The sequence below is a fragment of the Eschscholzia californica genome, unplaced genomic scaffold (assembly GCF_041429995.1).
Source record: "Eschscholzia californica isolate CP2 unplaced genomic scaffold, dmEscCali1.0.p SCAF_2, whole genome shotgun sequence".
Classification (NCBI taxonomy): Eukaryota; Viridiplantae; Streptophyta; class Magnoliopsida; order Ranunculales; family Papaveraceae; genus Eschscholzia; species Eschscholzia californica.
The window spans coordinates 7,413,249-7,428,750 of NW_028238309.1; the positions used below are offsets into that span (position 1 = coordinate 7,413,249).

A 15,502-nucleotide genomic window follows, 5' to 3' on the forward strand; every position below is an offset into this window, starting at 1 on the left:
GTTAAATGTTTTTCTAACATCTAGAGAAACACTATAAAACTAAGACAGAAGACAGTTTGGCCGAGTGGTCTAAGGCGCCAGATTTAGGCTCTGGTCCGAAAGGGCGTGGGTTCAAATCCCACAGCTGTCATATTCCTCCTTTTCTTTCTTTTTATGGGAAAGAAAGATCAAACTCATCTTGTGGTAATTTTTTCTAAGCATATCTCATTTGGTATTGTGTTTTTTCTAGTAGTGGTACCATTAGAACTTCAATTTAGAGTTGAGTAATCTTTTCTATCAATTTAATAGTACCCTAATTCCCCATATGATATCAATCAAAGTCGAGTAATCGGATGTATTAAGTTTAATCGGCTCCAAATTAGTTTGGAGAAAATAGGGATGGATAGAATTTTGAGAATGAGAAGTTAAAAGGAAGAGATAAAGATAAGAAACCAATCATCAAATCAAGTTGAGAGAAAAGAGGTATAACCCAGAAAAGTCATCCATCTTGGGAATTTTGAAAATACAATGCTTAATGGTTGAGAATCTTTTTAGAATTTTGATATCCTACGCGATCGGCGTAAAATTTATTTTTTAGAATTTCGAAATCACGTGTTATTCATTTTTTACGAAAATTTCGTAACTTTTGACCAAATTGTCTAACTTTTGAGAACTTTTTGCTCAAAAGTTTCACCAAAACGAGTGGAATTTTCAAATTCTAACACATTTATAATAGTTGTGAAGATAACAAATTGTTGCAGTGAAAAAACACAATACTTGTAACTCTTGTTCTTCAATACCCAATCTTCCCCTTTTCCAATCTCTTATTCCCTTCCAAAGTAGAGGTGACCTAAGCTCTTTACGGAGTAGTTTCTTTAAAATGGGTTGGGGTTCTTGTGCTTCAATACATAAACACACCAATTGAGATACGAAAGTTGGATTATCAATTACGGGTATTCATTTGTTTACAATTGTAGTCTTCTTCACTTTAATGGAGAATAGCTTACGATGATATTCCACTCCCCTCTCAAACTAATGCTCCCAGAGGAGGCATTAGTTTGCCTTCCAAGTAAAAAAGAGGAGAATTTCACCCTATTGTAATCATATCAATTAATTGAGAGTGAGATAAATGAAACCATTTGAAGTGTCCCACCAATCCCCCGATGAAATGATGATCAGTTTCGATATGTTTCGATCCCTCAGAGAAGACAGGGTTCTTTGCCCGACATCGAGTATTAGTGTTAGCTGAAAACCGCGTGAAGGGTGGTATTGGAATAACATGTTCTTGAAAACATAAGACAACCAATGAACTTCAACAACCACACGAGTCATGGCATTGTATACACCTTTAGAGAAAGATCTTTTTTTTTTTTGTTGAGAATTTAGAGAAAGATCTTGACACAGTATGAAATATACTATACTTGAGAAAATGGTTTGTTTCTATGTAATATATTTGAAATTGATAATGGACTTTAAAGAATTATAACATCGAGACAGTTTGGTCGAGTGGTCTAAGGCGCCAGATTTAGGCTCTGGTCCGAAAGGGTGTGGGTTCAAATCCCACAGCTCTCATTGTTTTTTTCTTCTATTTATGGGAAAAGAAAGATCAAACTCATCTTGTGGTAACCTTTTCTTAACATATGTGATAATGGTTTTTTAGTTATCATGACATTTTTTTTTGTTGAAACAGTTATCATGACATTGCTGCATCCATGGATGACTCAATTTGAACCAACTTATTTTGGTAGTGTTTTATATGGTATACAATCTGGTATCATCAAAACTTCAAAGTAGAGTTCAGTTTTCTTTTCTATCAATTTTAATATTGTCCCAGTTCCCCATATGATATCAATCAGAGTTGAGTAATCAAATGTATTCAGACTAATTGACTCCAAATTAATTTTGAGAAAATTGAGTTATTTTGAAATTCATCAAATCAAGTTTAGATAGAAGAGGCGAAAGGTAATAATGTATAACCCGAAAAAGTCATCCATCTCTTGAGAATTTCGAAATACATCGTTAACAGTTGAGAATTTTTGTAGAACTTTGAAATTCAACGTTATTGGTCAAGAAATTCTAAGTCACTCATTTTTTACGAAAATTTCCTAACTATTGACCAAATTGTCTAACTTTTGAGAACTTTTTATTCAAAATTTAGCCTAAGTCAATGTTTCACCAAAACAAGGGGAACTTTGAAATTCTAACACATTTGTAATAGTTGTGAAGATAACAAATGCTTGGAGTGAAAAAACACAATACTTGTAACTCTTCTTCTTCAACACCCAATCTCCCACTTTTCCAATATCTATAAATAATCATTCTCTTCCAAAATAGAGGTGATCTAAGCTCTTTTAGAAGTAGTTTTTTTAAAATGGATTTGGGGTTCTTGTGCTTCAATACATAAACACGCCAATTCAGATACGCAAGTTGGATTATCAATTACAGGTATTCATTTGTTTACATTTGAGTGACAGTAGTAACTCGGACTCTTCTTCACTTTAATGGAGAAGAGCTTACCATGATATTCCACTCCCCTCTCAGACCTATGCTGCCAAAGGAGGCATTAGTTTGCATTCCAAGGAAAAAGAGGAGAATATCACCTTATTGTTATCACATCAATTAATGAGATTGACTTATTGAGAATGAAGGCAACCATTTGAAACCAAGTCCTCGATAAAATGATGATCAGTTTCGACATGTTTCGGTCTCTTGGAGAAGACAGGGTTGTTTGCCCAACATCGAACATTAGTGTTCGTTGAGAAACGCTCAAAGGGTGGTATTGAGATAACATGTTCTTGTAAAAATAAGACAACCAATGAAGTTCAACAACAACATGAGACCTTTCAACAAAAAAAAAACAACATGAGACATGGCTTTGTATCCACCCTTAGAGAAAGATCGTCACCTTGAAATATGTTATGTTTAAGATTTGCTAATACCGAGACAGTTTGGCCGAGTGGTCTAAGGCGCCAGATTTAGGCTCTGGTCCGAAAGGGCCTAGGTTCAAATCCCACAGCTGTCAATTTATATTTTACAAATTTTTTTCAAAGATTTAAGTTCGTTTTTGTAATTTTATGGGTTTTGGATCATTTTAACCTAACTTAGACAAACTTGTGTTAAAGTCTAACTTCAGACTGTAATATATATAGGATCTTCTGCAATTTAATATATAGGATTTTCTACAATTTAATCAGAAGTATTAAGAAACATTTAGAATGGGGAAGACTTTAAGTTCCAAAGATGTTGTTTGAAGGAAAAGATCAAAAGAAGCAGTTGTTTTTCTTTTTTTTTTTTGTTAAGAAGCAGTTGTTTTTCTTGATTTGATTTTAATAAAGGTTCTTTTGCCACATTCTCTATACAAGCAAGGTTATATTGTAGCTCATTTGATCAACCGTTTATGTTAGAAAAATCTCATGGGAAACTAAGACGAGATCTAAATCTGTCAGAATATGAAATTACGGGCGAGCCTTTGGCATTAAATCAAGCCCCACAACAGTTGAACGGAGCATGCCACTGGTTCTTCTGGTGGAGCTCTTCAATTTAGAGCCAGAAGAAATAGTGGTGCTTTTGGGTCGGACCCAGACTGAAATAGTTTCAGGTCAGTCCCGAGTTAGCCATACCCCTAGCCCAGTCCAGAACTGGGACTTGACCCAGGCCGAGCCAAACCCCAGATTGTACTAATGGGGGTATTTTCTTGACATCAAAAAATAATTCGTTATGTTAGTGATGAAATCCTTCTTTGTCGCAATTTTTTCACTAAATTTCTCTTATATGCTTCATTGTTCCATCAGCGTAAATTGGAAGAAAAAGATGAAACCTAAATTTGACCTAATTACTTTCTTAGATGTTGAGAAAGATCTCACATATGGTATCATTGTGTGAGTGAAATGGTGGTTGAAATTGATCTTACAATGCAAATGAGGACATGAGAATAAATATAATCTCTAGTGTTGTAGTAGAGTTGTCGTGACAGTTGATTGTGGAGAAGAAATATTAAGTTGTGGTCATCCAACTCAAAATCCATTGACCTTGAGTGGAAAGGACTTAGACATTATATTCTTGGTTGCTAAACCGCCATTCTCTCGTGTGAGACTATTCCCACACACTTCCATGTGTGGCGCTCTTTGCCCCTAAAACGAGTTTTTTTTTCTTTTCGAGTGACGTGGAGCGCATGATTTTAAGCCTATCACGCGTGGATCTAGACCTGATACCATGTTAAGTTTGTGGTCATCCAACTCAAAACTAAATGACAATAAGTGGAAAAAACCTAGATTTTATATTCTTGGTTTTTTTTGTTTGTTCAAAGATATTCTTGATTGCTATAACGTCTTTCTCTTATGTGAAACTTTTTTTCTACAAAATATACCGTTGTTGATGGGGTTAAGGAAGTACAAGAGTTAATTAGTGAAATATCTCTTTTTAGGGTATTATTACTTTTCAATCCTTATGGATATTAATATTTAATTTCAAATATTTAGTAATAGCATCTACCAACAATTTAAATAAATACAAATTTGTAATTTGGTATTGTGGCCTCCCACCAAGTAATCACAACTCTTATACCAACCGTCTTTTAGAGCTTATTGTATTATGGTATTATTGCTTTCATTACATAAACTAAGAATAAATTTTGTTTACTAATTCAAGGGTCTTAGTTCAAAGTTTAGGCTAACTCAACTCTTAAGGGGTTAAGAACCAAATCCAAGTCTTCTCTATTCCTCTCTCTAAGTGGCAGCATAATCATCTTCAATCATTTAGTGCAAGAAAACCAAGGACAAAATCATGTCAAAACTAAATCCACTTGGGTTGTTCTACCATTTTCTCTTATTATTCTCATCTACCCACAATTTCTTTTCCACTCTACCTTGTCCTGAAACTGACAAACAAATCCTCCTCCAATTCAAACAGTCACTCATCCAAAACTCATTCACAAATGAACTTTCTTTTGACTTAGAAACTTGGGATTTAAATACTGATTGTTGTCAAAATTGGGATAGAGTCATCTGTGATCATCATCATCCTTCAAACACTCAACGAATCGTCGAACTTGATCTCTCCAAGCTTTATATTGAATCATTTGAAACTGTTTCTCCAATTTTTAACATTAAAAGCCTCACAAAACTTGACTTGTCTAAGAACTTTTTACAAGGTGAAGTTCCAGTCAGCATGATTAGTAAGTTAAGTTCATTAGCACATCTTGATTTGAGTTATAATAATCTCAATGGTAAACTTCCTTCTCAATTGTTCAAATTAACAAGAAATCTTCAATATGTTGATTTAAGGGGGAATTCATTTTCTAGTGACTTCAGCAGTGAAGTTACTCATCTTATCGACATGAAATTCTTGAACTTGGATACAAATCTTGTTTCAGCATTGTAATTTCCCCTATGGAAAATTTCCGATCAAGATGAATTTGTCAATAAAATAATATTTTGCTAATTTTATTATTTCTTGATTTAGTGGTTAACACGATAGTATTGGTACCTAGTTTATTTTGTTGATGGGTAGTTCGTCCCAAATTCTGAATGACCCACATTATTATACGGGGATTGGGCAAAAGGCCCAAAACCATCTCGTCACTGAGAACCCAATCTCCTACAGAACACAAACGAGTTGCAGGTCCACAAGCTCGTTTCCTCACAGTAACTTGGAAGTAACAAAATTATAGCAAACTTACATGATATTTACAGATTTGTCATTGAAGAAAATCCAGTGTTTATATTGTTTTTTAGGAAAATTAAATATGTGTCATCCACGAGAATTATGACAACTAATATTTTTTCTCCAAATTGAAGTACTCACTTTACTTTTCTGATTTTTATTTTTCTTTGAAATTCCTACCTTCTCTCCGATTTCTATTTTTCTTTCCAATATTTGATTTCTCTGTCAATATTTTTTCACTCTCTAAATTTTATTTTTCTCCAATTTTCTCTACAAATTTTTCTCTCCCTATTTTTTTTTATACATTCGCCCATATTTTTTCTCTGAAATCTTAACAAATTTTTCTCTCTCTCTCTCTCTTTGTCTCACTTAACAATATTTTCCCTCCAAGTTTTCAGTTTTTTAAGTTTATACTTTCTTTATTTTCATTCAGTTTTATACTTTCATTCCATTTTTTATATTTTTTTTACTGTTTAACTACTTTCTTCTCTCAAACTCTCTCGTTTTATTTTTTAGGCATTTTTTTTAAAGATTTCTAAGTTTTCTTATATGTAAGCGACAACCACAAGTGTATTGCGAAACAAATAATGTCCAAAAAGTCGTTTCACGTTTAACAATGTATATGACATAATTAATGTCCTATAAATTCCTTCTAAAACATAAGTTACCTGGGGATAAAGTATTCAAAATTTTGTTATGTACAATACATAATAAAATGTCCTATATACATACTCCTTCCAAACTGTAAATTATTTTAATGAAAATTTATAGGACATTTTGTTATGTAAAATACACAATCAAACGTACTGTACTGAACGTACGATTCTGTCTTATACACTTTTCAAATTTCTTACACTTTTCAGGAAAAAAATATACGACATTTTGTTATGTTCTCTACATAATTAAATGTACTATACATATGATTACGTCCTATACACTTTTCAAATTTATTGCACTTTCTGGGAGAAAGTATAACATATTTTGTTATTACAATACATAATCAAATGCCCTGTACTCTACATATGATTATGTTCTTCACGCTTTCCAAATTTCTTACCCTGTCAGAGGAAAAAGCATAAGATATTTTGTTCTGTACAATGCATAATCAAATGTCATGTACTGTACATATAATTATGTTCTACACACTTCTCTAATTTCTTACAGATTTTTACAGGATTAACATCAAATTTGTTAACATCAACTAATAAATTACAAATCAATCGCCCTTTATTGATCATCAACATCAACATTGTACACCAAAAATCGAAAAGAAAAAAACACAATCTTTACCAACATCATCATCGTCCTCATACACAGAAAAAGAAAACAAATAATTTCATCTTTCAGCTTTCAAATCTAAAGTTTATTAAATCAATCTTCCCAATATCATAAAAATCAGATGAAACTCCTAAAACCACCGAAATTTCCTAAAATACCTGATCTTCCTAATATAATAAAAAAATCTCATAATGACAAGAGATTTTTGACAAGGCTCCCAAAAATATCATTTTCATTTCTGCCATTTTGAGATAACATTTCAATTTATTGAGCGACCAGTGTACCAACTATAAATTGCTCTGATATTGAAGTAAGCCTAATTTTTTAAATGATGCCGATGCTAATAATTAAGCAGTTGATGATATCTTATATTAAGAACTAATCAGATATTTTAGAGGTAAGATTTTTATATAGCTAGAGTATGAGATTATGGGATGAGTTTGATTATTAAAAATGCATTAAAGATAAAGAAATTAATCAATTCCAGCCCAATGACTTCTTGGTTGTAGAAATGAAATAAATTCTCCACTATCATCTGTTCGATTCTATGAATTTCATAATTCATCCCTTATTTTCTAAGAGGTTTCACACTTAATTGGGAGGCAATCTTTTATCTCAACTTAGGGTAACTAATTTTTTTGACTGTACAAAAAATGTCTCTTTAAAAAAAAAGTATTACGATATGTAAAATATGCATGATACATTGTAATCACAATTTTATGCATGTAGTCTGTAAGAACTACTTCAGTTTGTAACTAAAAGTTTAATTTCTAGCAATATATCTTCGTTATAGAATATTTCTAAAGGTCCACGGGTTTTAGGCCCAAAATAAAATTCAAAAAGAGATTAAGATCCAATCTTACCAGAAAATAGGATTTTAGACCCAAAATAAAATTCAAAAAGGGATTAAGGCCCAAAATAAAAGTCAACAGTTGGTAGCCCAAGTGGTTCCAAGGTGTTGACATAAACTCCAAAAATCCGTGGAGGTCCCAGGTTCAAATCCCAGAGAAGGTAAAATCTTTGGTTATTTGAATTGGGATTATGTAGGTATTAATAAAGTTGTTGGGCTTCAGGCCATTGTCTTTGTTGGACTATAGGCCTGGTGTTGTTTATGTTTGAGTGGGCAGTTATCGAGCTTATCACATCTATGATGTATCAAATGCCATATATCACGACGTACGTAGATCGTAGCCGTCTTCCAAAAAATAATAATAATAATGTGTTATGTATGAGGCATATAAAAAGAATGAAATAAAGTATGAAACATTAACAATAAATAACACATTATTTATGAAACAAAACAAGAATCAATAAACAGAAAAATACTGTAACTTTGACATCTAGACATACTTTAACTATACTAAATGTGTTTCGTTGTAGAAATATACGTAATTGATATTAAATAACGTGTATATCGTGAAACAGATAGTAAGTTTAAAATCAATCGAAAAAATCCGAGAAAATAAAATCCGAGAATTTTGGGGATTAGTTTTCAGAAGTGGGTTTTTTCTTATATAAAATGTTATAATGGGTATTATGATTATATAGAAATGATAGAGATTTAATTTTTCTATAGAGATGAGTCAATTTGGACTAAATATCCATTATAATTATTATTTTGGCTTAAAATCCTATATTAATATTAGGGTGAACTTTATCTGTAGATTTTTGGACTATGAACCCAAAAATTATATTTCTAATTATTTTGGCTTAAAATCCTATATTAATATTAGGGTGAACATCAACGTTTTCTGTTCTTTCTCTCTCTAAATTTTATGTTCTTATTGTTCTTCTGCATCATTCTTATTTTGTTTCACATTTTATCTTATTCATCTCTTTTGTTAGAGTATAGCACCAGGCCCACTCGACAAGCCCGACCGACCATAAGCAAGGGGCAAACCGACTAGGGTTAATATTATAGGAAGTTGCTATATTATGTAATATTTTATGTATAAGTAAGTTTCCAATATTCCTAGATTATTTCTATGTGTAAATCACTTGTAAACCTATAAATACTCATGTAAACCAATGAATACAATATACAGAGAATTCTTTCTCACATCTCTCTCTCTCTCATGATTTCTCTTCCTCTCTCTCTGTGTTCAGTTAACTGTTATCTCAATTATTCAAGAGGTGATTTACCTCTTCACATGGTATAAGAGCCAATTCAATTTTTTTTTAATAATCAATTTTCTCTATCATGACTACTACTAAAGTCGATTCTGGAGATTATACTCCTAATTCTCCACCTAATCCGGTGTTTGATGTTCATCATTCTGATTTACCAACTACAATTCTCATCACTGCATTGTTAACCGGAGATAACTATGCCTCCTGGTTAAGAGCCATGAAGATGGCTCTTCGGGCAAAAGATAAATTCGGGTTTGTAGATGGTTCTATTCTCAAACCCACTTCTCCAACTCAATTACACTCATGGGGAAGGTGTAATGATCTTGTTAGTAGTTGGATTATCAACTCCATTGCTCCGGATATTCGGTCTTCCGTTTTATACGATGAAAGTGCCGCCGATATTTGGCGTAATCTTTATGAAAGGTTTTTTCAAACCAATGCCCCAAAAATTTATCAATTGAAACGGGCAATTTCTTCCTTCAAACAAGAAGGACATGATGTATCCTCCTATTTTACTCAACTCAAATCTCTACAAGATGAGTTACAGTCCCTTATGGTAATCGATCGATGTATTTGTGGTCAAGGGAAATCGTTACTTGATCGTACTAATCAAGAACGTGCTATGGAATTTCTTCAAGGGCTTTATGACCGTTTTTCGGCAATTCGAAGTCAAGTTTTGTTAATGGACCCTTTTCCTTCGATCCTAAAGATTCATTCTCTTGTCAAACAAGAAGAGATCCAACAAAACATCATGGCCGCTACTTCCAATCCACCGGAAGCCGCCACCCTTGCAACATACAACAATGATCAACGACCTTTTCGAATGGAGAAACCAAACGCTCAACGTCCTAAACGAGCTCGTCCCTTTTGTGACTATTGTCAACAACATGGCCACGTCCGGGCTTCATGTTATCAACTACACGGTTATCCAAACCGATCCAACTCGGGTGCTCGGCCAAATCGCCCACCACGACCGACCGGTCCTATTGCCGCCACCATAACCGAATCGGTTACTCCTCCCACGGGAACACCTCTAGCCACCTCATTAACTCAAGAGGAATATCAAGGTCTTCTTTCACTACTTGATCACCACCGCCAGTCTAACGACGCTTCCAACCCTACTCAAGGTTCTATCGACGCAGGTATTAACTTTACAGGTATTAAATTCCTCTCTTCTCCCTGGGTTATTGATTCCGGTGCCGCCAAACATATATGTAGTTCTTTATCTCGTTTTTCACATTATGTTGATGCTCCACTTCATTGTTTTGTCCGTTTACTGGATGGTAAACGTATTCAAGTACGTCACATTGGAACGATTGTTTTCAATTCAAACTTAATTCTCAAAAACGTTTTACATGTTCCGGAATTTAAAATCAATTTAATTTTTGTCTCCCAACTCACCAATTCTCTTCGATGTTTAGTAACATTTGATTTTTTCTCATGTGTCTTTCAGGACCCATTGACGAAAGCGAGGATTGGACTTGGTGATCTCCATGAAGGACTATACTTTCTCCGCACGGATATTAGGATTTGCTCTTTTTCAATTTCTAGTAATAGTCTATATAATAAAGATGTTTCCGATATTTGACATTGGCGCCTCGGACATCCTTCTTCTTCTATTTTTAAGTCTTTAATTTCAAAGAATCAATGTATGAAATTAGTTTCATTCAATAAAAATCAGTGCGAAATTTGTCCCTTGTCCAAATTTACACGATTATCTTTTCCGTTAAGTACTTCTACTTCTTCTCGTCCCTTTGAATTAATTCATGCGGATTTATGGGGACCTTTCTCCGTTCCCTCAAACTCTGGTTGTCGTTACTTCTTAACCTTAGTGGAAGATTTTACTCGTTGCACTTGGATTTTTTTAATGTCACATAAATCCGACACTACTCAATTTCTCAAGAATTTTTCTAATTATATATCAACTCAATTTGATTCTTCAATCTCAAATTTACAATCCGGACAAGGAACGATTCCTATTTCGAAAATTCAATCAATCCGATCCGATAAAGGTACAGAATTTATGAACCATGAACTTCAATCATGGTTCCGTAAGAAGGGCATAATTCATCAAACTAGTTGCCCTCATACTCCTCAACAGAATGGCATCGTCGAAAGAAAACATCGACACATTTTAGAAGTAGCACGCTCCTTACGACTTCAAGCTCATCTCCCGATTTCCTTTTGGGGTGAATGTGTTCTGACGGCAGTATATCTCATCAACAAATTGCCAACACCAACATTACAAGGCCTTTCTCCTCATGAAAAACTCTTGGGTTCTCCTCCCAAATTTGACCATCTTCGGGTCTTTGGATGTCTATGTTATACTAGACGCCCTTTGGTACAAACAAAGTTAGATTCCCGAGCATCTCCGGGTATTTTCGTCGGCTATCCCCACAGTCAAAAAGGATATCGCGTATTCGACTTGAATTCTCGTAAAATAATCACATCTCGTGATGTTCTTTTTTACGAGGATAAATTTCCGATGTTATCTAAACATCCGATCCCTTCTCCTCCTCCCTACCGACCGATGGTCTCCATCCACGATGATGGCACTTTTACTTTTCCGAGGACATCACATCCACAATCGGCTACTCGACAAGCCTCTCATACCGCCACTGATGTGCCTATAGGCACTCCCTCACGGCCTTTCAGCTATGTCCCTTCCGCTTCGGATCAACCCGACAGTGACTTCCCTTCGGGCACCCCTGAGCACCTCAAGGATCAAAGCCGGAGCCCAGCTCCCTCCTCTATCGATCACGCGCCCACTTCACTAGAGGCGCCTCCTCCCGTTGATCCGATTCATCCTCCACGGCCATCACGCAACTGCCGACCGCCCACTCATCTCAATGACTACGTCTGTCACTCTTACCCGGATTCTAACGTGGTATACCCTCTTACTCAATATCTGAATTTTGAACAATTCTCGGGTTCTCATCAAGTCTTTCTCAATTCGGTAATCACAACCGTTGAACCCACTTCCTTTTCTCAAGCCGTCAAATCACCTCATTGGCGTGAGGCAATGTCTAAAGAAATTGCCGCTTTAGAATCAAATAACACATGGACCATTACGGACCTTCCTTTTGAAAAAAGGGCAATTGGATGTAAATGGGTCTACAAAATCAAATTCAAGGCCGATGGTTCCATTGAACGCTACAAAGCCCGTCTAGTAGCGAAAGGATACACACAAATCAAGGGTCTCGATTTTCATGACACCTTTGCCCCCGTCGCAAATTAGTTACTGTACGCGTTCTTCTATCAATCGCGTCTATTAAAGGTTGATCTCTCCACCAACTAGATGTAAATAATGCCTTTTTCCAAGGCGACCTCGATGAAGAGGTCTTCATGAAATTACCCCCCGGTTTCTCCAAACAGGGGGAGTCCAAAGTCTGTCGACTTCGGAAATCTCTCTATGGCCTCAAACAGGCATCTCGTCAATGGTTTTCCAAATTTTCTTCCGTCCTTATCAAAAAGGGTTTCACACAGTCCCTTTCTGATTATTCGTTATTTTCTCTCTGCACATCTTCCGTACAACTTTACGTTCTAGTTTATGTAGATGATATTGTCATCACTGGAAATGATGAATCCGCCATTTCCAAACTCAAATCCTTTCTCCACACCACTTTTTCTCTCAAGGATTTGGGTCGTCTTCAATATTTTTTAGGGATCGAAGTCTCCCGATCCTCCAAAGGCATCTTCCTTTGCCAACGCAAATATGCCCTTGACATCATTAAAGACTCTGGTCTTTCGGCATGCCGTCCTTCTCCCTTCCCAATGGAACAAAAGCTTCGTCTCAGTCCTTCCGATGGTGGTCCTCTTCCAGATCCCACCGTTTACAGACGGCTGATTGGTCGTCTTCTCTATCTTACCGTAACACGTCCTGATATCTGTTACGCGATCAATAATCTTAGTCAATTTCTACAAAAACCCAGCACTACTCACCTTGATGCTGCTCATCGGGTCCTTCGTTATCTCAAAGGATCCATTGGCCATGGCCTTCTTCTCTCTTCTTCCAGTTCTCTTCACATTACTGGATATTGTGATTCTGACTGGGCTGGATGCCCTTCCACTCGTCGTTCTACCACAGGTTACTTCACTATGTTGGGTTCTAGCCCTCTCTCTTGGAAATCCAAGAAACAACCAACGATTGCTAAATCTTCTGCTGAAGCAGAATATCGTGCGCTAGCACATCTCACTAGTGAGCTTCAATGGCTTAAGTATCTTCTCAAAGATCTTGGCATAACACATTCTTCACCCATGACGGTTTACTGTGATAAAAAAGCTGCTCCCCATATCGCCGATAATCCAGTTTTCCATGAACGAACAAAGCATATTGAGATTGATTGTCACTTCGTTCGGGAAAAGATCAAAGCAAATGTCATCGCTCCTCGTTGCACACCAACTTCTGAACAACTTGCGGATATCTTTACCAAACCACTAGGAGCTGATGCATTCAAGACGATTATTGGCAAGTTGGGCCTCACGTCCCTTTCTGCTCCAACTTGAGGGGGAGTGTTAGAGTATAGCACCAGGCCCACTCGACAAGCCCGACCGACCATAAGCAAGGGGCAAACCGACTAGGGTTAATATTATAGGAAGTTGCTATATTATGTAATATTTTATGTATATATAAGTAAGTTTCCAATATTCCTAGATTACTTCTATATGTAAATCACTTGTAAACCTATAAATACCCATGTAAACCAATGAATACAATATATAGAGAATTATTTCTCACATCTCTCTCTCTCTCTCACGATTTCTCTCCCTCTCTCTCTGTGTTCAGTTAACTGTTATCTCAATTATTCAAGAGGTGATTTACCTCTTCACATCTTTCAATCTCTAAAAAAAAAATCAAAGTTTTCTGTTCTTTCTCTCTCTAAATGTTTTTTTGTTCTTATTTTTCTTCTTCACCATTCTTATTTTGTTTCACATTTTATCTTCTTCATCTTTTTCAATCTCTAAAAACATCAAAGTTTTCTATTCTTTCTCTCTCTAAATGTTTTATGTTCTTATTTTTCTTCTTCACCATTCTTATTTTGTTTCACATTTTATCTTCTTCATCTTTTTCAATCTCTAAAAACATCAAAGTTTTCTTTTCTTTCTTTCTCTAAAAGTTTTATGTTCTTATTTATCTTCTTCATCTCTTTTAATCGATTATTTTATTGGTCTCACTATCTTTTTTGAAAAAAATAAATCTGAAAAGTTGGTGAAAAATATCGAAATTGGTTCAAAGTTGGAAAGAAAATAAAAAAATAAAAAATAAATAAATCTGAAAAGATTTGGAGAAAAAATAAACAAATCTGAAAAGATTTGGAAACAAAATAAATAAATAAAAAAAATTGGGTCAAAGTTGGAAATAAATTTTCCTGTACATTGAAAACCAGATGATTTCCTGAAAACTAGATGATTCTCCTGTACACATAACAAAAAATGTCCAGTACACAGAACAATTCTCGGTACACAAGAAAATTTCCAGTACAAAAATGTCTAGTACATAACCAAATGACCAGTACACAGAATAATTTCCGATAAACAAAAAAATTTCCCAGAACAAAAATGTCTAATACATAACCAAATGGACAGTACACAGAACAATTCTCGGTAAACAAAAAAATTTTCCATAACAAAAATGTCTAATATATAACCAAATGGCCAGTACACAGAACAATTTCCGGTACACAAGAAAATTTCCAGTACAAAAATGTGTAGTACATAACCAAATGACCAGTACACAGAATAATACCCGGCACACAAGAAAATTCCATTGTACAAATCAATGAAAAACTACCAAAAAATATATGAAAACAATTATAAAAAAAATACATATGGAAAAAAAATCAGTAAAAAACTACAAAAAACGAGGGAATTTGTTGAGATTGGAAAGAGATAAGAAATAAATATGGAAAAAAGAACGAAATTTGTTGAGATTGGAAAGAGAAATTTAAAGAGAGAGAAATATGTTGAGATTAGAGAGAGAAATATGTGTGGGAGAAAATAAAAAAGAAATAAATCTGAAAAAATGAACGAAAATTGCAAGTTGGTAAATTTTGTAATGGCAATTCTGTAAATTCGTGGAAATTACCAGGTTTGATGTCAGATGCATCAGAAAATTTTTCAAAAAATTTCGTGTTTCCCGAGAATTTTTCGGTGGCAATGCTGTAGATTTGTGGAAAGTACAAAGTCTGATAGGAGGTGTGTCAGATTGTTTTTCAAAAAATTTCGCGCTTCCCGAAAATTTTTCGACGGCAGTTTCGTAAATTTCGAAAAGAAGAAGGGCGTTTCGGAAATTTCATCTCCCCGTCTGACGCCTTAGACATGCTTTACATTTTTTCCTAATTTGGACTGGGCTCTTATTGTGGGGCCCAATTTTGGGCCTTTCGTCCATTCCCTCTCAAACAATCTAGGCCGTTGGCCCATCAATCTAAGCGGTTGATCTAGATTTCTCTCCCAA

General features: G+C 35.0%; 1 non-coding gene across 1 annotated transcript; it reads left to right on the top strand.

Annotated features, from left to right (window-relative positions):
- The first annotated feature begins 50 nt into the window (after positions 1 to 50).
- On the top strand, positions 51 to 130 carry TRNAL-UAG (transfer RNA leucine (anticodon UAG)). The gene has a single exon. It is a non-coding gene; the product is annotated as a tRNA-Leu (tRNA).
- Positions 131 to 15,502: the final 15,372 nt, after the last annotated feature.